Below are 26,781 nucleotides of genomic sequence, written 5' to 3'. Positions count from 1 at the left end.
ATTATTTTCCAGTCCCAGGGTGGGTTCACAAGGAGAGTAGTGCATCCGGCCAGTATGTAAGCACCACCTTGTGGTTCTTTGCTTGAATGTCAGATGTCAATAGCCTGGAGGTTGAGGGCTGATGCCCATTCCCCCAATGGAGTGGGTGAGATGGGCCAGTGGTGTACCCTCTGCCTATGGTGGCCTTGGGATGCCCCACTGCTGCTCTGCAATTCCTCTTGTATTCTTTTTCTCCTAATGACTCTTCATTTCTGGGTACCATTGATTGGTTTCACTGTGGTTGTTATACTGTCCATGTTCTGTTCTGTCAGCATCATTCTGTGTTCCCACAAACCCGTTAGATGCATACATCTTAATTTGGTCAATTACTGGTACCTTATTTGGGCATTCCCCCAAAACTGGAAATCCCAGGGACTTTGCAGCTGGTCACTGTGACCTCATGCTAATTCTATAGGCCCCTTATTTTTGTTATAGAATACTGTATGTTTTTAATTTCCCCAACCTATTTGTCTGCTGGCTTCTAACACAAAGACCACGAACATGAAACTTGGTCAAAAACAGACTTCTAGAAGCTAATTAACTCTTGCCATTCCCCTGGACCATTGTTCTAATGCAATATCTACTCTACCTACAAGCCAGTTCCTAAAAGCAAATCATTAAATATCATTTTTTTAGCCATCGGGTATAACCGTGCCACAGGATCTGTCCCTGTAAATTATATCAGTATATGTTTGTGCTGCCCATTTTCTCAGTGTCACTGTAGAAAAATAAAATCAGCTTTTATCATAACAAATAGGTAATAGTAAACATGTGGTCAGCCTCTTGCAGGAGTAAAAATGATCTTTCTCCTCTTGGGCTTATTGTTGCTCCTTGAAAACACTAGCCAGCTCTGTTCTTCTCCTAGGACTTCCATGACAATAATTACCTGCTTTTGGAAGGGGTGGGAGTGTGTGAGCCTAAGTATAGTTCATCTGGTGTGTACAAATGCTGCAGGGAAAACTGTAGAACACCTGCATAACAATTTTATTACTGAACAGGGCCCTTTGTCTAACCTGTCAGCCACCCTGCTGGAAGTCTCTCATCCTGACACAATAACAAGAGAAACAGTTTTACAAATGAATGTTCTGATACTGGGAAAAGCAAGCCCCAACTCATACGTTCTGTGCATGTTTCACCATTTCGTTTAACAAGACATAATTTAGATGCTAGTTCAATGGAGGTTTCACCCCTCAAATGTACATCCTTAGTAAGTGAAACTGGGATTTACATACCTTGCTTCTGAGGTGGTCTCGACTGACACAGTGTAAGAAGGATTATTCACAAACAGAATGTATACCAATTCACCTCTCTCTCTCTCTCTCTCTCTTCTTTAAAAATAACAAAAAACCCCTCTTAAAATGCTTTTTTTTTTTAATTTGCTCTTCTGATTTAATGCTCCTCACTGAAGCTATATAGTTAGGTTCTTATGTCATGGAGTCCCCCAGGAGAACAGTTCTTTGGGATCTCTGTGGCCTTGTCCAGTCTCTCTGAGTACCCTCTGAAGCCATGCTATGTGTGACTTCTACTGGCTGCTTCTAACTCTGAGGTCTTTCATTCCATGACCTTGCCTGGTTGTTGGCACTGTATTTATGACCCAGATAACTTGTTCCAGGTGGACCCAAACCCTTAGACTGACCACAACTTCTCCATTCAATAATAGGCAAATTTTATTGATACACAGTGATAGCAGATAAGAATAATGCAGGCAAGACAAACAAAATAACTTCCCCAATTCTATATCTACCAGTCCTAGCACTGTCACAGAGGGAAGGTACATCTGGCCAGTACACAAGCTTCACCCTGTGGTTCTTTCTTGAATGTCAGATATCAGCAGCCTGGAGGTCAAAGGCCAAGCTCTACCCCTCTGCCCTTCCACCCCCACCCAGTGTGGTGGGTGAGACAGGCTGGTGATGTGCCCTCTGTCTATGGTGGCTTTGGGTTCCCCCATCAGGGACCCTTTGCTGCTCAGAAATCCTTTCTTTTGTATTCTTTCTCCCCCGCCACTGCCTCCCCCACCCCTCCCAATGACTCCTCAGTCCTGGGTATCATTGATTGTTCTCCCTATGGTCATCATACTGCCCACATTATGCCCTGTCAGCATATTCCTTTGTTCCAAAAAACCTGTCACATGCACACATCTTAATTTGGTTATTTACAAATATTGGTTATTTATATTATTGGTCTCCTAATTTGATCTCTTAACCAAAACCAGAAATTCCAAGGGCTCCGCAGTTGGGCACTGTGACCTGGCCACTGCAGCAGAGTCCCTTATATCTGGGTACACTGTTCATGTTATGGAACAGTGTGGTGCATGTCTTCAATTTCCCAGCCTGTATGTCTGCTGTTTCCTGACAAAGTGGACCTTGAAGGAAACTGTCACAAACAGGCTTTTAGAAACCAATTAACCCTTGCCATTCCCCTGGACCATTGTTCTAATGCAATATCTACTTTACCTACAAGCCAAGTTCAGCTCTTGAGGAAGGGATTTTACCTATTCAATGCTATACCTGCTGAGCTCCTTGCTTTTTGAGAAGTCAAACATCCACACATTCCAGTCCCTTGTTTTCTGGTCACAATCAGAATGGTGGTGTGAAAAAGTTGGGTGTTTGCCAAGCCACTCTGTTTTAATGTATAGCATATGTGTGCTGTAAAATGATCTTATTGTTCTTTTTGTAGTACCATTGTACCCACAAACCAAGTGTGCATGCATGCGTGTCTGTGCATGCATGTGTGCAATCACAATGATTGTAACTGTCAAATAAGAAGATTGTTGATCATGTGCCCAACTTCAGAAAAATTGGATGTAGAAAATTCTGACTTGTTGGAACTAAAGAGATGCTGGCTCCACACCCAAAGATCAACTCAGAGGCTGTAAGCCATGTGTTAGGTTGTGGCTACCACTGACCAGATTAGGAAAGGAGAGGAGAGGTGTAAGGAACTCTACTCATTCCCATCTCTTTAATTTGCCAGGCTCTAGGCATATAAATCCTAGGCATATAAATCCCCTGTTTTAGGGAACCAGCCACAACAAAGGAAGAAAGGAAAGAAAGCAATGTCCCCCATACATAATACCCCTCTCAAGTATGAGGATGCATATTAGACACCACCTGGCTCTAAGAGCCACAGAAATCTGTACTACAGTAAAAGGGTTCACTCTTTGAATGTTTTTCTGCCACCTATAGTTCTGGTATCCAATCCTTCTTTTCAGTTTTTCAAGTGTAAATCTTTTTAATTCTGGAAGCACTGTGACCTGATGAATAGATCACAGGCCTGAGACTTGGGAAAGACTTTTCCTGACTGCATGGCCTCAGACAATTCACTTCATCTATTCCCTGAAGTTTTCCCCTCTTGTAAGACAGAGATAATTATGTTTGCTTCCTTTTAGAAGAGATCTAAAGATGAACACCTCTTCAAAAGAGCTCGGTATTAATACACTAAGACTCTACTGCTCTTGCTTGCACAGTGCTGTAACCAACACAGGGGTTCAATTCTATCTTGTCAGATGAAAAAAACAGTGTAAAGCACCCAGAAACAGTCAGTCCATCCAAGTTAAACAAGTTGCTGCTAGTGATAATTTAGTGCAAATGTACAATTCACAAACCTGCAAATGAAAGCTCTGAAGAGTAGGACCAAGTTAGCCTGCATTAAGCTATGTTTATCTTCACTAATATAAAAGTACATTTCCAAGTGCATTTTTAGTGGTGTTACATCCTTGTTTAACTAAATTTAGAAACTGCTGGATCAACTGTATTTTGTTTTGTTTTTAATGCCCAACGTTTTGCATAAGATCTACCAAGTATACAAATGTTTATGGCCTGATTTGTGGTGATGAGCATCCAGAGACCTTAATGATGTCCATAGGAGATACGGCTGCTGAGCAGTTCTGAAAATCAGGCTGATTAGGACTCGGATGTCTAACTTGAGGCACCCGACACTGGGAAGTTTGCCCTTTGTACATTGGGATCTAAGAATCAAAGTCTCCAACCCAAATGTCTTTACAGGACTAAGCTGGAAATACAGACATTTTCCACATACTTGCTTACATACACTTTTTCTCCCCGTGGTGGTTTTTTGTTGTTGTGGGGGGGAGGATGTTGTGGGGTTTTTTTTTGGGGGGGGGGGGAGGGGGTTAGTTTTTTTGTACAGTGCCTCATGTTCGGATGGAACACTTTTCAAAAACCTTGTAAAAGCTATGGTATACAATGAGAAATAACACTGATAGTGATTGATTACAAAAAAGGAAGATGTGCTGTATAATCATGTGCCAAAAGTGGGAGCAGACATCATGGCTTGGTTTCTATTTCAAATAAATAGAGAGTGGAGCAATCAAGAAACTGCCAAAGTAAATTAATTCAACATGGTTGGAACATCAACAAAACAACAGAACTTCTGAGAATGTGCTATCACATGTTACTGCATCAATGATGAAGGATACAGGTCTCCTGTTTTATTTTTCAGTTACTGAATCCTATTTTGCTCTCTCTTACATTAGCTAAAAGCTAGGAGTAATGCTACTGAGTTCAGTGGAGCTAATCTGGTTTTGTACAGGACCTAGATTCTGGCTATGTTTGAAGCCATGAGATCAGCAAAATGTGTGGTGGACCCTTTCTTTTGAGGGGTGCTAACTGTTCCTAGTAGTTTCTTCAATACATTAACAGCTTTAGGGGGAAAGTGGAAAAAGCTCTCTCCTAAGCTGGAGAAAAAATGACAGAATACACACAAATAAGTTATTGTTCATGAAAATTGTAGTGGGCCCCAAAGTTGCATCAGGCTGCCTTATTTGAATTCTTTTAACGGTCATCTGTAAAGTTAGCTCTGCGTGTCTATGAATGTTTCTTTCACCTGCCCCAAATCTGTGATTTGAGAATACACTAAATTAGAAGTTACACTTCTCTTTACCTTGGAAATCTGTTTCAGGACTTCTTCTGAATGGTTTAATTTTGTATAAGACGAATATGATATGCATGCTCTTGACTCTGTCCTGCCACCCTGTATCCTGGTGTACATAATCCATGCCTCATACTGTATTCAACATTACTACATCTGTGCGTAGAAATTTTTTTGTTTTTCAAGGTCATGCACAGCTTTTGCCAGAAGGACAATGCCCTCAGTATTGAAACATTCTTTAGTAAAAAGAAATATTAGAGACATAACTAGATATTTTTGCAACCTAGGAAGATTCAGGAGCGGGGAGAGGGATTCAACATTTTGCCAAGCAACTGAGAGCCTGGTAGGTGGGGGAGGGAAGAAAGGGCAGAAATGGGAACAAGTGCCAGAGGGTTTTACCTGACAAAAGATGCTGCTGGGGCTGGATCCACACACCATGCCTGTCCGCTGCTCAGGTTGGGACCAGCTCTATGCAGTCTGCCTGGCTGTGGCCACTGGTGCGTGGGATACCATTCTGGTGCCCCTTCTAAATGGGCATCTAGGGCTGATGCCCTACTCCTCTCCACTCCAATTATGCTACTGATCTCAAGGAATCTGTTTCTGCTCTCACCTTTTAGTTTTTATTTAGGAAAAGACAGGTTTAAAAACACCTGTTTAAAAAAATTTTACAGTAAGGATTAAATTCTCTCTCCAGCTGGTTCATGCCTGGCTCTTTCTGGCCTCAGTGCCCATTGGATCACCTATCAGATCCTCATAACCTAGTGATTATGATTGGTTCAATAGCTACTAGTGATTGTGGCATAATACATTGTATACCCTCTTTGTGAGCATATTTCAATTTACTGTTCCTCAATTATTTGACATGTTTGATATAAAGTAGAGAGTATTCCATTATTTGAAAATCTTGGGTTATATAATGCAATATTTAGCACTTATATTTAATGTGATGCACTACATCTAATAATATTTCAGATACAGGTAGACTAGATCCTATCACTCTTTTACATCTGGGAAAACTGAGGTAAAGATTTGTCTAAAGGAACGGATAGAAGAAAAAAAAGCCATAGCTAAGAAACATGATTATAGTTCAGTTCTTGGAACCTAGTCCTCTGCTCAGAAAGAACCTAGTCCCTGCTTCAAGGAATAATGGAAATTTCACCCCAAAAAGAAGCCCCAAAACAAAATGATGAACCAGCATATTAGAGAAATCTTTGGTTTGTGCTAAAATATGACATGGTAATATTAGTAACATTTTGTCAAACACATTGACACAGAAAAAAGTACAAGTTACAAACTCAGATTTTACAGGTATAGCACATTCCAGAATTCTTGCTGTATTTGTTTTGTAGGAGAGGAGAGAGGAGGAGGGAGGTGTTGGAGCCTTTTGATTCTTGTCAATCCTTGTCTCTTTCCCTAGGGAAAATCATGTCAGATATTTGTTGAATGCTTTATAGAATGCTCATTCTTTATATATGAGAATGTGTAATGCATTCCTGTCATGCAGACTTTGGATGGCACTGCATTTATTAAGCTAAAAGCAGCAACATCAGTGCTGCCTTTTCAAAGGAAGATGGAAGGCAGATCTGAGCAATTCTGTTTTTCTCTCTTAATAAAAAGTGAATAAAAATTAGTATGTTTTAGTAGCAAGCACATGCATTGAAATCATGAAATATTGAATATTTCAGATTACATTCACCCAAATATGGGACAGAAGTTCAATAAAGCAATTTAACCTAAATCAGTTAAGTCTGATACTATATCCATCCAGGTTTATCTTGAACCAATTTCAGCCATTTTTAAAGCAGTTTATGTGCACTCAAACTTCTGTTATGTTACTGATTTGAACCAGTTTCTGATCACTTGTACCAATATATGTATATTTTTTTGTACCTAGCCTCAATGCTTGTTTTAACACCTCCTTCAATTTAGGATATGGCTACCTACTCTTATTTACATTCCATTATATTAGACAAGACCAAATTTAATTACCCAGTTGTTAGACAAGGTTCTCTGAGTAAATCTGATAGCTTTTATTGGACCAACTAGAATAGTTGGAAAAAAATCTTTGTTGCAAGCTTTTGGGTACAAATACCCTTCTTCAGGCTGAGGAATCATCTACAGTTGTTTTGTGCTCTTCCGGGATGGGATAGAATAGAAGCCAGAGGCTAATATGCAAGAATGCCGATCAGTGAAAATGCAAACTGAGGCAGTCAGTGGGTAAGAAACACATGGAGGGTGGGGGAGGGGAATGTAGACCAGGTGATAAGATGTAGCTGGTAAATAGTAGAGAGGTTACCTGGGGTATCAGATGTTAGGCAGGTTATAATGTGCCATACATCCAATGTCTGTATTTAGTCCATGATTTTTCATATCCAGTAGATTGATGAAGTGAAGTTTGTGGGCTTGTCTGTAAAAGGTGTTTTGTAAATTCCCTTTGAGGATTAGAAGTGAGAGACTAATTATCTTGTGAGAAATGTGTCCCCACAGCTAATTGGGCATTCTTGTCTTTGATAGATTTTCAGTGTGCATTCATTCTGGTATGCAGTTGTTGTTTGATTTCTCCTACATATTTTCTATCAGGACATTTAGTGCACTGGATGAGATATATTACATTTCTGGAGGTGCAGGTATAAGATTCAGGAATGCCAATGGTTCTGCCATGGGGTGTAGTTATTGTGGGAGTGGTGGAGATGTGTTGGCAGGTTTTGCATTTCTTGTCATGGCATGGCCTGGATCCATTTGGTGTATTTGGGCCGTAGGGAGTTTGCTTCTGGTGATGAGATTGGTGAGGTTCAGTGCTTGTTTAAAGGCTAGGATGGGTGGTTCTGGGAAGATCTCTTTAAGAATTGGGTCTTCTTTTAGTATGGATTGCAATTGTTTGAGGATTTTCTGTATAGGTTTCAGGGAGAGATGATATGTCCTAATTAGTGGTGTGTGATTTTTCTTTACATACTACAGCAGTTCTTTACATGGTATCTGGGTGGCTCTTTCAAAAGTGCGAACTATCTCTTTGGAGGTGTGTCCTTGTTGAATGAATGCCCTTTTGAGATTTGTGAGGTGACGATCACAGGTATTCTCTTCAGTTCAAATTCAGTGGTAGTGGAGGGCTTGGGTGATTGCTGGCTCTGTGCAGATATGTATGTTGGTCCGTGGGTTTTTTTGTATATGGTGGTTTGTATTTTACCACTCCAGATAGTGATCATAAAAGGAAAAAAGGAAATGTTGGTGTTGGAGTATTCAAGAGATGGTCTGATGAAAGAGTAATGATAATTGAATTTCTAATGGAAATCAGTCAGAGATTGCAGGTTTTCCATCCAAATGATGAAGATGTCATTGATATATCTTAAGTATAGCAAGGGTTTGATGGTGCAGTCCTTGAGGAATTCTTCATCCAGGTATCTCATAAAAAGTTTGGCATTTTGTGGGGCCATTTTATTTCCTGTAGCTATCCCCATGGCCTGGAAGAAGTGTTGGTTATTGAAAGTGAAGTTGTTGTGTGTGAGGATGAAGTGTATAAGTTCAATTATATCTTTAGGTCTGTACTCTGAGTTGTAATCTTGCTCTTGTGGATATGTAAGACAGGCCTGGATGCCATCCTGGTGTGGGATGTTGGTATTACCCAGTTGCTGAAATTCTTCCAGAGAATTTAACATATAAAGTTAGGAAGTAACCTTCCTGAAGTAAGGAACAGGTAGAACAGCCTATCATTGTTGTTTTGTTCTATTGTAATATATCATATTAGGTTAATCAACCCGGAGACATGATAAGGAAGGTCACTGTAGATAAAAATGAAGCCTAGGGATAAAGTAAATTTTATCAAACTTTCTCCAGAGAACAGATTGTTCTTCCACCATCTCCTAGTACATTTTTTAAAAGATATTTAGTAAAATAACTGTTCCTGCTAAGTTTTCCCTTAATAAATTGAAAACTGAAAAAAATTATGGTATGAAAAGTTGGGTGTGCTTTTTTTTTAAGTTAAATATAGGAAAGGATTTTATTTAAGAGTATGGAAGAGAGTCTCATGCATTGCATAAACTGTCCTGGTTATTTATACTGAAGAATTCCAGAGATGATGCTTCTGCTTTTTAATGTATATGCCCTTAAAAGGTATATGATGTATGTGTTCAGTTGCCCTTTTTATGTCTTCCCTTTAAGTGCACAGCATATTGATAGCAAGTTAGAAAACACCTAGTACTACAGTGGGACATCTTTTAGAAGATAGTTTATAGACCAAAAGGCTAGAGGTTAGCAGATTCATGAAACTGCAGGTTTCTATTCTTTCGCAAGCATTGCCTCTTGGGAAGGGAGCAACAGAGCTCCTCTACCCTACAAAAGTCCAGGCTTGGATCCTACCTTCATGAGGCACAAGCCTTCCCTGTGCTCCCTGACTCCATGTATGGCTGGCATCCCATAAAGGACAGGCACCCTGTGGCCTTTTCTTGAGGTCCACAGTTATGGTAAATCCCAATTCCAGCACTTCAAGGTAAACTTTCAAAGCTAGTATCTGATACCCTTTCACCTTAGACCATTAGTGAAGTAAGGTTCCAGTTAGCACAAGAGAGCCATTAGAATCTAGGCCTTGGAGCAGCATCTTGCAGGAATTTGCCACGATCAGTTTTCTCATTGACTTCAATGGGAGTGAGACTGGATGCCTAGTTGGGATGCAAAACTGGGTGTGTCTACATGTTCACTTTAATGCGTAGTAGCCTATTTTACTATGTATTAAAGCATTGTGTAAAAAACCATGCAATTACGCTTATGCACAGTAAAATAGGCTACTGCATATAAAGTGTCACCTAAAAAGCGTGCATTTGCACTACTGCATATTAAGGCAGCCTAATGCACACTTAGTACCTCACATTAGGGGTAGTAAATTAATTGTGCATTAGGAAAAGCGCATTAATGCATGTGTAGATGAGCCCACTATTTTCTAATTGATTTCTGCTCATGAACAGAAGTCACTTGTACCAGCTTCCAGCTTCTCCAACAAGCAGTACAGAGTAAGGAGTGCTCCTCCTGCCATCTCTGCTAGACCAAACTCTCTGAGCAGCATGTAATATGTTCATGGAAATGGCAGCTGGTGATTCTTATCTTTTCCTTCCTGGAAAGGTAACCTGGCAAAGGATCAGTTTCAATATAGTATTTGTTTGTCATTTTGCACTGCACAACATAACTATCCTACTCTTGCACTGAATGCACCTGCATTTTTAACTTACCTTTAAAAAAAATAAATCAAGCCTACAAAATAACAGTAATAAATTTAGTGGAAGCTTGACAAAACCTTCAGGTTGCTGAAGGCAATATCTTTACTGCCAAATAGCCACATAAGGCAAATCATGCCCACTCCAAATGGATGTAACATAGATATCTTTCTGTGGTGCTGGTTACTTATCAATGACCATGCCTGCATGAGAGAGTTTACTGGTGTGTCCCCAGCACCATTCATTCCCACATTACATTGCATTATGTCTCTTTTGAGGTGTAGCATGCACAAAGTGGGAAAGCCTTGCTTTGCTGCAGTTCTCTGTAGCACACTCCTTTTGCCACGGTAGAGATGAATGTAGACTTAATTGCTAACACTGCAGTCAAAAGCAGGTGGTGCAACAGGGACCCGTTTGAGATGAAAGAAGGGGAGGATTATGCGGCATTCTCTGGGAGGGCTTCAGGACTTCAGGACTTGTTCCCTGAGTTGATCTACAATAACCCAGATTTGGTATTGATATTCTAGGCATCTTTTCAAAAGACAACTTTTCAAAAGGGTTTTAGAAAGGGTTGATGGTGTATTCACACAGCATGAAGGGTTAGAAAGAAGATTCTGTAGGTAGCTGGGTAACAGAGTTCCTGGTGGATTGATTAGTGTGTCCTAGGGCAGGGGTGGGCAAAATGCAGCCTGCGGGCCGGATGCAGCCCGCCAAGCCTTTCTATCCAGCCCACGGGCCCCCCCCAAAATTTAGAAAATGAATATTAATCTGCCCTGGGCTGCCTGTCATGCGGCCCTCAATGGCTTGCCAAAACTCAGTAAGTGGCTCTCCATCCAAAATAATTGCCTGCCCCTGTCTTAGGGTATCTAGAACCTTGGATAGGTATCTTCTTTGGCAGTAACAGCAACAGCAGCAGCAGCAGCAGTAATAGTTAAATATAAAAACCAAAAAAAAGAGTTAGATGTCAGGAGGCTGCCATACCCATCCCTTCAAATAGCTAAGTGCACCAGGCTCCAAATGAAATCACTGAGAAATTATCTCACAGATCTTTTAGACCCTAATTCTTGAGTAAGGTCCAGTGGTCACCAAGTGAACCTTGGAGAAGCTCCTGTAGACATATGTAACATATCCATCCATTTATTCTCTTCAACTGTAGGAGCAATAACAATCTTGGTGCAGGGCACTTTCTTGGCATAGTTAGCAGCTGGCAAGAACTGGTGGTCCTTGGCACTGCCTGAGCCATTAACCTTTGACTCTCCTTAATTCCCAGGAAATGTCTTTATGTTGCTTAATTAATTTGTAATGAGCTGATGGGAAGACCTACTTTCTCATTATTGTGTTACTTAATACATATTTCCTTTGAAAATAGCCTTCTTCATGTTGTTCTTTAGACTTTCGACCTCACATTCGTCTTTCTGCTGCCATGCAACAGATGGACTTGACTCTGCATGAATGATGTCAAGTATCCATCTAGCAGTAGCTCTAGCCAATATTCCTGTGAGCTCCTCTGGCATGCAAATATTGTGTTTCATATAGAAATGAGAAAAATGTCTTTATCCTCATTTCTGTGTGAAATATAATATATTTGCAAGGTAAGCCTAGACCTTCATATTAATCATAAATCAATTATGTTTATCCTTAACTTAGAAAGCACTAAATTCTTTCTTTCCTCATTTCAAAATCCAGTAGGATATTCATAGTCATTATGCTGCTTTTTATGTGGATCACAATCTCATATTGTAATCATTAGTGCTATGGCTGAGTCATTTTCTGCCTTAAAGTATTTCAAATGTCCATTTCACTGGCACTGAAGGTTTTCAGAATATTTTTATTTCCTGAAATGAACCATTATATTAACTACATTTCCCCCTTATATCCTTTATAAACTGTTAAATGCATTCATATTTTATAGCACTGAATTCTCATATTTACAGTGAACAGAGAGAGCTAAGCATGTAAAATATCATTAGTGTTCCATGTTTTCAGTTTCTACTGATTGTCACCGATAAATTCCCTGATTTTTTTTTATTGAAGTTATTCAGTTTTTACTGATTTACACCTGTTTTTCAGTTCACTCAATTTTACCAGATACAGTAAAATCCCTGTTAACTGGCACGAGTAGGGAATGGCTGGGGGGGTGCCAGTAAGCTAAAAGTACGGGTTACCTGGGGCACAGGTTTCCAGCTGGATGCAGGTTTCCAGGAAAGTGGGTGGTAGCAGCTGCACACAGAGAGGGGGGCAGTGACCACGTGGAGGCCAGGGGAGGGTGACTGGAGCCACTGCCTGGGGGCGTGGGGCTCCCAGTTCTGACCCTGGGTGGGGTGGGAGGGACCGCGAGAATCGCTCCCAGGACAGGCAGGCACCCTGGCGGCTCAACCTGCAGCCCTGCTCTGGCTGCTGGGAGCTGAGAGCCCTACCAGGGGGGCAGGTGGGAGAGCCTGGCCCCAGTCCCTGTGGTGGGCACTGCACCCAGCAACTCCACACAGGGCTGGAGCCACTGCCCGGGACTGCAGGGCTCCCAGCTTTGACCCTGGGTGGGGCAGGAGGTGCCAGTGTTGATGCCAGGGTTGGGATCGGGTCCCTCCCCCCTTCCGTGTCCAGCCCCACACCACACCCCCCAGCCCCTGGGCCACACCATGCTGTGGTGTAGGCAGGTGGTGTCGGCTACTCCCGGGGCCACTGCAGCAGGGCCTGGGATGAACAGGGACAAGCTGCACCATGACCTGTGCCCCCCAGGGCTCCATTTGTTCCCACTTAGACTAGCCTCTGCTGTAGCCACCCTGGAGATGGCCAGCACTGGCCACAGAGGGAACTGTAAGTCAGTGGGTGCGGAGTGGGACAGCTTGGCTCTTGCTGCTATGTGCACCACGAGAGGGCTGTGGGCTGGGGGGCTGCATGTGTCCCTGGATCTACAGACCAGACAAGGGCAGGCTGCTGCCTGCCGAAAGCACTGGGAAGAGCCCGGTACCCCCGTCGGCCCCAGCCTAGAGTAGCAGCCTGCTCTTGTCCTGTGCGCAGATCCTGGGGCATGCGCCCCCCCAGGAATAGCCTGGCGCAGCCCCCATCTCGCAGCCCTCCCACCCTGCACCCACTGACAGTTCCCTCTGCTTTGTGTCCTGCTTTGCTCCCTGCCAGCTGTACCTTGTCATGCATCCACAGATGCATCTCAGACAGGTCCAAGGAGGTGATCCTCCCCCTCTATGCAGCACTGGTCAGGTCGCAGTTGGAGTACTGCATCCAGTTCTGGGTGCCACACTTCAGGAGGGATATGGACAACATGGAGAGGGTCCAGAGGAGGGCCACCCGCATGATCAGGGGGCAGCAGAGCAGGCCCTACGAGGAGAGGCTAAGGGACCTGAACCTGTTCAGCCTCCACAAGAGAAGGCTGAGGGGGGATCTAGTGGCCTGTTACAAACTAGTCAGAGGGGACCAGTAGGCATTGGGGGAGTCCCTGTTCCCACGAGCACTACCACGAGTGACTAGAAATAACAGTCACAAGCTGGCAGAGGGTAGATTCAGGCTAGACATCAGGAGGCGCTACTTCACAGTTAGGGCGGCTAGGATCTGGAATCAACTTCCAAGAGAAGTGGTGCTGGCTCCTACCCTGGGGTTCTTTAAGAGGAGGCTAGATGAACACCTTGCTGGGGTCATTTGACCCCAGTACTCTTTCCTGCCATGGCAGGGGGTCAGACTTGATGATTTGCTTAGGTCCCTTCCGACCCTACCAACCATGAAACTATGAAACTATGAAGCCCCAGGAGCAGCCGACGGGCTACGCCGCACCCCTCCCCCCACCCCTTCCTTAGTCAGAACCTTATTCCCCCTCCCTCACCACCACGGGAATGTTTTATTATTTCCCCCCCAATTTAAACCAACTTTTTTTTTCTTTTCTTCCTTTTATCCCGATTTCAACCCGGTCTTTATGTTTAAAAATAAACCCTGAAAAATTCCTGGATTTTCTTTTTTTAAATAAACCTGAAAACCTGGAACACTAAATATCATCAACACCTCTCTACCCCCATTCATTACTGTAGCAACTAAACACCTTGCAAGAATTGTGCCCAATGTGCTTAAACTGTAAACAAGCTGTCCTGGTAGTGCTGCAGTGATGCTGTGGCCGTGATGATCCAGGAAATATATGAGACATAAGGATTTTTGTGGGTGATATCTTTAATTAAACCAACTGCATGGATAGGATTGACAAGCTTTCAAATGTATACGTTGTTCCTAGCTTCCCAACTGTTTACCATTTTTAACTATTGATTGCACATAAGTACACAGTTACACTTAAAATCCCCGTGTCAGATGAGTTCCCATTGTGTTAGGTGCTTTATAGTAAAAGATGCCTAGTAAGAGGATAGACGTAAGCCCTGAAAGTTGACCATACAAGTAGAAAAGCCAAACAAAGGGTGGAATGAGAATATATAGTTCCCATTTTTCAGACAGGAAATTGAGACATCTAGGTGTGTTATTTCTTTGTATCCAAGCTCTTGATTTTATGGTAACTTGGTCTTTTGCAATTCTGCTGTCAGCTGAAATGCACTTTTGTATTTGTATAGAAGAAAGGAAATAAATTTCCCAACTCCTTTGGGCCCACACATAGTCTTTTGTTTACATTCATTTCTAAATACAGGAAAAGGTTTCTTTGGGATCTTAATTCTTCTAAACCAACTTTTAAAACCCCTTCCTAGGAGTGGTTCACAATATGAAACAGTATCAGATAAATAAATTCACTGCACATAACCACACCATGTCTTTGGCAAGTGCAAAATAAATGCCCTGATCTTTCAGATCACATGTAATTGTCAATGTCTAAAAGCCCAGCACCTGGAATATCACATTATTCCATGTGTATTATGAAATAGGTGTCATGGAATCATCTCCTCTGTTTGGCTCAGACTCTTTGGAATGTAAAGCATGATCTTATGATCATGCCCTGCTGCCCTTTTCACATTAAATACTGAACTGTCAGAATGAGTGGAAACAGGTGTATGCAACAGAAAGGATGGCTATATCTTAAAACAGTTTGATTCTGATCACTGAAGCCTGGATGAAATTAAATCTGGCCATAAAATGTGACCAAAATTTTTCAGGCCCCATTACAAGTCATAATGGATATAGAAAAGCTAAAAAATGAGATTGTTTATACAAGAGTCCTTCAAGTGAGCATTTCCCATCTTGTGCCAATCCCTATATATAAGCAAATCATTTTATTCGCCTAATATATTTGTGGAAAACTTCTGCACTTCTCTCTAACATTAGCTCCCCTGTCCTTAACCTGTATTTCTTCCATTTCTGCAATGTCCCTTTATGTGTGGAAGTTAAATTGTGGAACCCAACTTTCCACTAGCAGAAGAATGAAGTAGGAGTAATGCCCATTTTGGGGGTTCATCTTAAAATCTCTCTTCAGATAAGTTAGCACCCAGGCAAGTGAAACTACAACAGAAGGCAAATATTCCAGATGTTAATGCTTTAGAAATGCAAAGAGCTTAACTCTGCTGCTGTTTTTTATAATTTCTTCTTTGAATTTGAGTTTTGAAAAAAAATGGTTGTAAATATCCTTTTTTCAGCATTTATTCTCAGGAGTCTGCAACATTTATTTACTAACACAAAGCAGAGACATTGAAAATAAAATGAATGAAGCATGTCCCACTGGATTGCAAGGGTTTGGGTTGTAGCCGTGTTGGTCTAAGGACATAGGCAGACAAGGTTCCTTGGGTGAAACTGATCTCTTTTATTAGACCAACCCAAATGGTTGGAGAATAGTGGATTGCATGCACTTCTATCATTTTTATTTGCTTCCAGATCAGTTATGCAGCACTACAGGTGTAACTAGCTAAAACTAGTCAGTCTGATATCTTCAGGGCTCAGTGATACTTCCTGATGTGAAGACAATATTGATGCATAGCTCATAAAATCAACTAATGTGTTTGTGAAAGTGCAAGTGCAGTAGGAAAGATTATGGTGATAGGAAGAAGAGCCAGGTTACTACTGAGGGACTTAAATTGCCAGTTAAATAGTCTTTCATCATCATTTTTGTGGAGCAAACATGACATCTGGTGGCTGTTTCTATGAATCTCAGAAGAGAATCTCCTACAGATAAGAAAAGAAGGTGGTAAAATGGAGTAATGGAAATCCAGCAATCCACAAAGTTTTACTTATTCCATAGCCTTTGGTTTTCACACACAAAACCACATAATTTATTTTCAACTATTGTAAGAGTTCTGTAGCAGCAATCCATCTTTGCTATTTTGGTTCTAATTTGATCAGTTTCGCAGCAAGGTGTTGGTCTTGAAACACATATTTCAATTTGATCTTATTAAACAACCCCAGATCAATGTCATTTTTCCAGATGATTATCTTGTTTTTGAAAAAGATCTGCGGGAAGATCTGAGGAAGAAACAAAAACTGCTTTTGTACAGAACAGGAAATAATAATCATATTTAAGAAGTTACTTTTAAAACAAATTTTAAAAGGAAGCTGTTCAAAGTGACAGATCAGAAGCATAAAGTGGGAACATTGAAAAAAAAAACCCATCTCCCTCATCAGGCAGTGGAAATAGGCAGTGATTTGACAAAGTGACTATTTGGACAGGACTCTGAAATGCTGACCTGAACTAGATTGAAAGGACAATATATAAAAAAAAATTGTCCTATATAGGTTCCAGACCTCCAATTGCATTTAAGGGCATTATATAAATAATAAGTAATAATGAAATGAACAGACTGGGTATTCTGTTGAAATCCTGTCTTATTCTGTGCCCAACCTTCCAGCAGCAGCAAGATGGCTCTAGTCCTTTTGCTACCATTTAATGTCCACTTGCCCCTTCTGTCAGTCTTATTTTGATAATGATGCAGCTCAGAATATATTGTACAGGGAAATACCTCCACATCCAAGTGTTGCTGAATGTGGATGTGGGAAGCACACCTGGCACTTCCCACCCATCATGCATTCTTGCATCCAGCTGAATTATCACCCATGCATCTGAGCATAAAGTTATTAGCTCTTTCGGCTTGGCTCCTTTTTGCAGGTGTATCTCTTGGCTACATGAGCTACAGCAGCACCCACTGAGTAAGCAGCCCCTCTATCTCTTGTGTCCTTGTAGGCTGATGGATGTCAACCAGAAAGTAGTATCAAGAAGATGACTGAAATGGCCAACAACCAGGGAGTTTCAGCCTCTCTGGCCCTCCTACCCAGCTGCACCAAGTTCCCCCATCACAAACTTCCAGCAGTCCCAGAAGATTACTCAAGAAGCAATAGCATTTTTTTTTCAAATGCTTGGGGAAATAAGATTAGTTAAACAGACAATAAAATTCCTATGAGATTTCTAAGGGATGGGAAAGGTCATTTAATTGACAAGAAGAGGGAGAGTGGCTAAAATATTTTTTCCATGAATTCTTGACCTTTTTTTGGATCCAGACACAGGCCACAAGCATATATTTTCCAGGGGAGAAATAAAAACTTGTGAAGAAAATCAGAATCACACCAGAGCAAGTGATGACAACGCTGGAATGTTTCAAGTCTGACAAGCTCCAGGGTGGAAGGAATCCAGAGCAGGATTCTGAAAGAGGCTGGAAAAAAACAGAGAGACGGGTTTTTAAAGGCATTCAGAAAACATCTTGGAAAAAGGGACTATGCCAATTAGCTGGGAACAACTGTATGAAACGACTAGTTGAAAAGATAACTTTTGGAAATATCAGTCTTTTCATATTTCCTCAACTAAACACAGTAATTAGTGGAAGAGCACCTCCAAATCGTTTAAAATTAAAATGACTCTGCATGGGTATGCTAATCATTATTTACACATCTGATACCACATTAGGGCCAAAGCCAGAAATATTACCTCAGCAGCTGACTAGGTCAGTATTTACCTGGACTTTGACAAGGTGCTGCACAAGAATCCAGCCTGAAAACCAATAAATGAAAATGACAGCGCCTAAAGAATTTTAAAAAACCCCAAAACAAGAAACAACAATAACAAACCCAAGAGAGGATCCTTAGGCTATTTTCAGTTCAGTGTATAGAGAATAAAAAAGATGCTTTCTCCTTAAAAGGGATCCCTTTTGATGCCATAACGGTGACTGAATAGAGTACTGATAAGTACACTTTAAGCTGATGGTCCCACAGGCCCTTGGTAGTTGATACTAATACCTAAAGAGAGAGAAAAAATCACTTTAGCTTTATATTTAGAAGAAAACAAATGCTGGAAGTGGCAACAATAAGGTTTTGCACTTCCATAAGGCCTCATTACAAGGATCTGAAAATATTCTATAAACGTGATAGAATTATGTCCCAACTATTACTGGAGGTGATTTTGGGGACATAATTGTTGTCGTTGGTCACGATTGTTGTCCCCAGAAAGGGGAAAAAACTCAAATCTACAAATCCTAACACAGGGGTTTACAACCTCCCTAGGCTCAAGGCGCACTTCAGAAAATGCCAGCTCTCTTTTCACTTGTTTTTTGACTACAAAAAAAATTATAAATCAATTCTTCTGCTGCAAAAAACTCAAAGACCACAATAGGTCAAAATTTCTTTAATACGATGGGTTCCTAAGTCTCTGGGTTTATCCTGTGAATCATGTTTGCACACCTAAATATTGTGCTAACATTGTGTGGCACCCCAACACACCCTTGAAAGGAGCTCAAGGCACCCCAGGTTGCTGTGGCACCCTGGTTGGGAATCACTAGCATACTGTGTCCAAATGTTGGGTGTCTCCATCCTGGGCTGCATATCTTGAAACATTTTCTGGAAGCCTTGAAGAGTGGCCATTTCTTTCATCCTGTTTTGTGGCTACTCGGCAACTCTGAAAATTGGGCCACACCTTGGGAATTTGGAAAAATTTTCAAGCAGGTGCTTAACAGTGACCCAATTTTTAACTCCCATTAATTTCTTCAGTAGTTAACAATGTATTTATTTCTGTGCTTTCCCAAATTAGGGTCACAGTGAGGGTGGCAAAATTACTGAAACTTCTGAAAATAAGGAACTAAGTCACAGGGGCCAAGGTCTCCAAAAATACCTCTTATCAAAGGTACTTCCTATTAAAATCAATGAGAGTTATGCAGCAGAACAAGTGTTATGCACTGAAGTATCTCTCAGGATGTGGGTCTGTGGTTACCAAGGAGGACCATTACTGAGCCAGGAAAAGAATCAAAATCTCTTCACTTTCATCCCTATAACTTTTGTAACCACAGAGCCATCTCTCTTTCTGTCTATCCTAAAATCTTCTATAGTCCTTTGTGCTACAACATCATAATATTTTTAATCCCATCATTAGTATGAAAGAAGGAGATAGATAGAGAGATAGAGAGATAGAATGAAAGTAATATGAGTGTATATAGAATATATATATATGTGTATATATACGTGTGTGTATATAGAATATATATTTTTACTTTTGTACTACTTTACTTTCATATGTATATTTTATACAGTCTCTGTTAATCTTACAAAAACATCAGCTCTGAACATGTTCCAAATGTATTTCTGATCCTTGAATTATGGTAACAGAATATCAGAGCAAATAGTTCATGTTTGCATTTCCATTTAAATTATCATTAGCATGAGGTCTTAAATCATATAATGATCAATCTGCTTTTGCAAACCTAAAGCAGAACTTCTTAAGATAAACTTTAGCTTGCTGCAATTCAAGAAATTATTTCCATATAAAGTCTGTTTATTAAATATGCCGAACTGTTATATATCTCCCTTAAATTTATGAAAAGACAAAGAAATTGCCTGGCAGGAAAGCCTGAAATGACAATATATATCATAAAACTGCTCATACTATAAAGTACAGCATGCACAAAGAAATAACTAAGAAAAATTCTACGTATTAACTTATGTAGCATGTGTAACATAAGTCAATTTAACCTCCTTTGATAGGAGGCCTTCCCAGTTTCAAATACACCACTAAGCTTTATTTTATCTGTTAGACTTTCATTATTTTGGCCAAATCTAAAATCAGGCTCTGAGCCATCTGATAATGAGGAATTTAGAAATGGAATATGGTTCAGAACCCACTCTTGATGGCTACATAATTTATTTTAAAAGATATGCTTCTAAGTTAGCTAATGTACGGCTAATGTTGCTTTCCTATCTGGAACATACATTTTAATTGTCTGAACTTTTACTGCAAGCAGAGTTTCAATTCACTCTTAAAAGGTGAACAATCTCATAGTTTGTTAATTCTGGCAGCCACATTGTGGTTAGTTTAGTTTTATAACACACTGCAACTGGCAAGTTAAGCCATTAGGAAAATTATTATAGCCAAATGCCCTTTTACTGTCAAACAAAAAAGATTATTTTTTTCTCTAAATTATCAACTCCCATTGGCTTCTTTGAGTAGGCTGCACATCAGTAGGTAAAGCCATTTTTCTAAATCAAGCTCTCATAGCTGATCCTGGATAGCAAAGCAGCTCTGTGAAACATCAGCACTCAGGAGGGGAATAGCATCTTTAACTGATGACTCCTAGGGAAAGAATTATCTATTTGATTAACCCTTTTTTATAGGGTTGTCACCAAACCATATCTCCAAGTATGAAAACCCTGAACATTAGGTAGGATGTAGAGGTTTTAAACCTGAATCCAGATTTCCACTTCCATTTGCCATGTGACAGAGAATCTCAAAATCATGATCATCATTAGGCAGGAATGTTATAAGGGAAAAGCTGTTCAGAGTCCTTCCCAGTTTGCTCCTACTGACTTCTGTGCCACTTTGAAAGCACCCATACATATATCCTTATACAGGACACCCCCAATTAGAGCTCTTAATTGGTTCTGAAAAAAACGAGCATTAAGTGGAACTGTGCTAGGTGAAACATATTTTTCTATAGAAATGAATGTAAATAAATATAATCGGTTCCGCCACTTCTCGCTGCCCCTCCCCGCCTGCCTGCCCACCAGCTGCTCTGGCATCACCTGCCAGACTGGACCCTGTGCTTCTGCCACCCTGCCCTGGACCCCACTGGCCCTGGCCCCGTGCTTCTGCCACCCCGCCAGCCCTGGCCCTAGGTGCCAGCCTGGGCTCCTTGCTCACACCCCCTGCCTGCCCCATCTCATTGCTGCCACCACTCCTCCCCACCTACCCACCAGCTGCTCCAGTACCACATGCCAGAGAAGACTCCATGCTCCTGCCGCCCTGCCCTAGGCCCTGCCAGTCCTGGCCCTGGGTAGCAGTCCAGGCTCAGCACTTACATCCCCCGTCCACCCTCCCACCCACCCCTTCTCTCCACCGCCACTGCCACTCCTCCCTGCCTGCTCCAGCACCACGTGCCAGCGCAGACCCAGCACTGCTTGACACCACTGCCGGTTCTCCCCACCTCTGCACTCATCATTGTAACAAAGCGCACTAAGCGCTAAGTGGAACCAGGTAGGTATTTTAAATAAGCGCTATAGTGAAACCACGGTGAGCAAAACCGTGTTAAGTGGGGGTTGTCTGTAGTCCCTATCATCATAAAAACCTAGTCCAAAGACCTGGACTCCCACTCCTTTATATTTGGGAGTGTCTGAAATGCAGTTTTGTGTGCTGTTGTTTAGACCCTCCTGTGTTGGTAGTGCTATGGAAATAGAACAGTGGTGCTCTGTAAATTCATTCTTCCACCTCTTCCATATGAGAGGGAACATTTTGTGCAGTTACTCCCACACACAGTCAGAGGCTAAACAATAGAGCTGGATTTAAGAGAGAAGTGGCCAGTTGCCATATGGTAAGGCATACTAACATAGATACTCAAATTTCATGTGTAAACCTGATTTTTTCTTTAACCACTACTGTGTACAGCATAGCACGTTAGTGTGAACAAGACAGGTATCACCTTTCTTTGAAGCACTATGTGCTGACCACTACTTCAAATCCCAGAGTGAGGCTGGCACATACGGCATACAGCACGTGGGCTGAACCAGCTGCATGTGCTGTATGCAACCTGGGGAGCCAGCACAGAGAACATATTGCATGCTGTACTCTGCCAGACTGGCCCCACATTCTGACTCCAGCATGGCCCAATCCAGATCAGCTGCAGAGAAGGACCAGTCCAGTGGGTGCAGCACTAGGTCCAATACCAGATTAGCACTGCATGCCACATGCAGCAAGGGGTGGGGGAGCTAGTCTCAGACCCACAATCTCGATCATATGGCTCTATGGGTTGAATCCAGTCCATAGATTATATGTTTGACCATAGGCAGCGGGAGAAAATATTATTTGGGGGGGCTCACCCCCGCCCCTCCCTCCTGCAGGGCCATTGTGGTGCCAGTGCACAGTGGTGCTGTACGCAGTGGCAGAGGAGCACATGGCAGGGGCACTGAGTGCGGCAGCACCAGACACTGTGGGATGGCAGCACTGTGGTGCTGCTGCTGTTGCCAGCTGCTGCAAAATTAGTTTGTGGGGGCTAAGCCCCATTAGCCCCAGCCTTCTGCTGCCTATGTGTTTGACACTCCTGCTCTAGCCTATTTGCAAAACTACACAGTCAACCCTGATGCAGCCATAAGACATATGCCACAGGCCAAGAAGGGGACAATGGCTGCCAACGTCCTGCTGTGCTAAGGTTGTTAAAATGTACTCCAAAGATCTAAGCAAGAGAGGCAATATTTGCAAATGTCTTTCTCCAGGAGCATGGAATACAGTTGAAATACTTCCTTGTAAAGTCCATAAATATAGGGTTACAATTTTTTTTGTCTATCAGTTCATAAATGCCAGGCAAATTTTACTGAAACACTCTAATACCTGCACACCTTCAAAAAACACCTGGAAATTAATACAAATGACAGTGGAGTAAACCACTAAAAAATGTTGTAGCTGGTTTGGATTTGAGCTCATTGTGGACTTTCCTACAGCCCTTCTCCCCAGTCAAAGTTTTTCATTTTTCAAAAGAAATTATGTAAGCAAATGATGCAGGAAAACCTAAAATCAGATGGATTATGCATAGCCTTCTATGATGGGTTGCTGTGACCATTTCTCCCAACTTAGTAGCTTCCATTGGCACAATGATCAGCCCCAAAAATTCATTTAAACCCATTTACACCTAGCTAAAGATTTGCCCCAAATATGTATATGTTCACACACATGTACGCACATAGAGTGCATCTACACAAGACACTACTGCGCAGTAGCAATGTGTAGTAGCTCATTGCTACTACACACAGTACCATCTGAAAAAAACTGCAGGGATGCTACTGCACAATAACGCTGATTACTGCACAGTCTGCTGCTTGGGTAGACGTGGCCACACTCATGCTTTTAATTATGAACCACTACTGTGTCCGATTTTCTTGGAACACTAACAATTTTCCTTTGGCTCAGAAGAAGTAGAAAATACCCTGTGGGAGAAGTGCTGCAAAGGAAGCATTCACTTGAATTGAATACACAGACAGGAAAATACATGACATTTATAGTGCAGCAGTTTATTTCTAAGGGATTAGCTGATGAGATTTTATGAATAAATACAATGTACATTAGGTTTAGAGAAGGCTTTTCTCCAGATTACTGGAAGAACATTATGCCATTGATTTCTGACACTAGGTTTGTAAACTTAAAATGTAATGCTGAGTCAGTAAGCATACCTATGCCAGAGCTAAAACCATCTTCATGAGCAGTAATTCCCTCAACTACAAGTATTTTAACTCAGTAGCAAAAGAACTAGGCATGAATGTGGCTGTGCCTTCTATTTATACCATAAAATCATTAGAACAAATTAATCCCTGATGTAATTCCAGTGAAATTAATGGATTTATACTAAAAAGGAATTTAGTTCATTGACTGATTTAGAGTCAGATGTTTCGTTTTACCATAGTCTCATTTAGCTACTGGGTTTGGGGTAAATGCCTACTGAACACACATGGCTAAAGCAGTGGAACTGTGTTTTGTAAAGCAGATCCCAAACCTACTGAAATAACCAAAAGTTACTTTGGTGGATTGTGAATTGAGCCTTCAATTACCTGTTTACTTTGCATGCATGCTATATGCACAGAGAGTTTCTTCTTCCAAAACCAGCTGCGTATTTAAGCACATGCTTAACTTTAGGCATGTAAGGAATTCCATTGAAGTCAATGGTAATTTCTGTGACAGTTGAGATTGTTAAGCTGTTTGTATTATGACCCCTTCATTTCTATGACCCCCCTCATTTTATACTGTTGTAAATGGAGCTGGACAACCTATTTGTAACAATATTTTTTAATCTATTTTCTGCTTTGCAAACTATCACACGTACTTCACATTTTTAATGTTGTTCAGAATTGTTCAAAAGACTTATACAGGCATAATCAAACCCAATGGTTGTTTGCAAACTATTTGTTTTGATTATTCACTGACCTCTGAGGCGGCGGCGGCAGCAGCAACAACAGAGGAATCGGCAGCGGGGGCAGCAGCAGCTGATCCCCCAAAGGTAAGTGGGGCGGAGGGACCCGGCACAGCTGAGCCGGATCCGGAGGGGAAGCCCCCCGGGTCCCATACAGCTGAGCCGGTAGGGAGCCGCGCTCCCGAGCCGCGCGGCGCGAACAGAGCACGCAAACAGGCGCGCTCTGTAAGAGCACGCCGGCGTTTGCGCAGGCATTCACGCCGGCGGACGGGCCGGGAGGGCCAGGAGTGGGACTCCTGTAGGGGTAGGGCGTAGACACCGCGCAGGTCTACAAACAGCAGCTTATAGAATGGTGTCTACGAGGAGTGCTGCTAGGGCCTCTGCCCAGGGGGGCAAGGCTACCTGGGGCAGGTCTGAGGCCTCCACCCAGACTGAGCCCATGGGGGAGCTGATGTCCCCCTACCTCCTGGCCTCTGGGGGATCCCCAGCAGGGCCGGGGGGGCAGAGATTGGGGGCCACCACACCTGTCCGGCAGGTGCCCGTCTTAGGGCTCTGGAGGCGCAGGTGAGGGAGCTCCGGGAGGAGGTTAGCAGGCTGAGGGGGATCAGGGAGGCGGAGGATGAAATTGACAGTTATTTCCTTTCCCTGCAGGCCCAGGCACCCAAGGAAGAAGCAGCCCGGGGAATGGCCTCCACAGCAGAGTGGCAGACGGTCACAGCCAGGACCGGAGCAGCTCGCAGCAAACCGGTACCAGCTTCTCCAGTCCGACTGGTGAACAGGTACGAGGCCCTGGCGACCCTGCAGGAGATGGAAGGGGAGGAGGAAACCCTTAGGCAAGAAGAAACACCACATTCTTCACACTCCAAACAGAACAAGAGATCCACAAGGACCCAGAGGAGGAGGCGATGAGTGCTCGTCATAGGCGACTCCATCCTGAGAGGTACGGAAGGACCCATCTGTCGCCAGGACCCCTCGGCACGAGAGGTATGCTGCCTCCCTGGAGCAAAGATTCGGGATGTGACGGAGGTAATCCAGGCCAGGATCAAGCCCACCGATTATTACCCCATGGTCCTAGTCCATGTGGGTACTAATGATGCGGCCAGGAGAACCCCCGATCACCTGATGGTGGACTACAGTGCTCTGGGCGGCGTGCTGAAGGAGTTCGGTGCACAGGTGGTTTTCTCTTCCATCCTACCAGTGACCGGACAAGGAAGATGGCAGGAGAACTGCATCAGAGAGACCAACTGGTGGCTTCGGCAGTAGTGTCTTGAGGCAGGCTTCGGCTTCCTGGATAATGACCCGCACATCACGATGAGGGACATGCTCAGCTGGGATGGGCTTCACCTGTCCCCCAAAGGTAAGCGTGTGTTTTCTACTAGGTTGGCGGATCTCCTCCGGCGGGCTTTAAACTAGGCTCGTCGGGGGGAGGGGAGTACGAGGGCAGGGGAAGCTGTGGACCACCAAACCATGTGGCACCCACAAGGACAGCCCAGCCTGAAGAAGGAGAACATTGGAAACCTGAAAGCCATGGGGAGACCAGCACTACAGAACAGGTAAGAAACAAGAAGGTAAGAAACAATGGGCCCCTTGGGACTCAGAGCGGGGGGACAGCAAAGGAACCAGTCGCAGGGCTCAAGTGCCAATATACTAATGCTAGGAGCATGGGGAACAAGCAGGATGAATTAGCACTCCTGCTTGCACTAAACACCTATGACTTAGTGGGGCTAACAGAGACCTGGTGGGATTCATCCTATGACTGGGCAGTACATATTGAGGGCTATAGATTGTGTAGAAAGGACAGGTCAGGGAAGAAAGGGGGGGGGGGTTGCACTTTATGTCAGTGAGCAATATACATCAACCCTCATCAAGACAGAATCCGAGGTTGAGGAAGTAGAAGGATTGTGGGTTAGGCTACATGGGGGGCAAGGAGAAAGGGATTTGGTGGTAGGGGTCTGCTACAGACCCCCACACCAAGGGGAAGAAATAGATGCGGGGCTCCTGAGGCAACTCTCGGAGACCATAAAAGCTAAAGAGGCAGTAGTCATGGGGGACCTAAACTACCCTGACATCTGCTGGGAGACGCAGACAGCAAGGTCCCATCGCTCACGCAGGTTTCTAACCTGTGTACAGGACCTCCACCTGACACAGGAGGTGCATGGTCCCACTAGGGGGAATGCCATACTGGATCTGGTATTGGCAACAGGGGATGACATGATAGGGGACCTCCAGATCGGTAGCCATTTGGGAGACAGTGATCACCTTATAATAGAATTCAACATAAGACGGCGAGTGGGTAAGGTAACTAGTAGGGTGAAAGTGCTAGACTTTAGGAAAGCTGATCTCAATGCACTCAGGCGATTAGTCAA

The 26,781-nt window shown here is 42.8% G+C and overlaps 1 long non-coding RNA gene across 2 annotated transcripts in view; it reads left to right on the top strand.

Moving 5' to 3' along the window:
- Positions 1 to 26,781, top strand: part of LOC109286303 (uncharacterized) — a 323,714-nt gene that overhangs the window by 271,175 nt on the left and 25,758 nt on the right. For both annotated transcript variants that reach the window (XR_009459861.1, XR_009459862.1), the window contains 3 exons: positions 25,067 to 25,194; positions 25,286 to 25,399; positions 25,614 to 25,772. This is a non-coding gene — a long non-coding RNA (uncharacterized LOC109286303). The remainder of the gene's footprint in view (positions 1 to 25,066; positions 25,195 to 25,285; positions 25,400 to 25,613; positions 25,773 to 26,781) is intronic.

Source organism: Alligator mississippiensis, chromosome 2 (genome assembly GCF_030867095.1).
Source record: "Alligator mississippiensis isolate rAllMis1 chromosome 2, rAllMis1, whole genome shotgun sequence".
NCBI classification, from domain to species: Eukaryota; Metazoa; Chordata; order Crocodylia; family Alligatoridae; genus Alligator; species Alligator mississippiensis.
The sequence above is the reverse complement of the archived record's forward strand: the minus strand, read 5'-3'. Positions and strand labels throughout refer to the sequence as shown.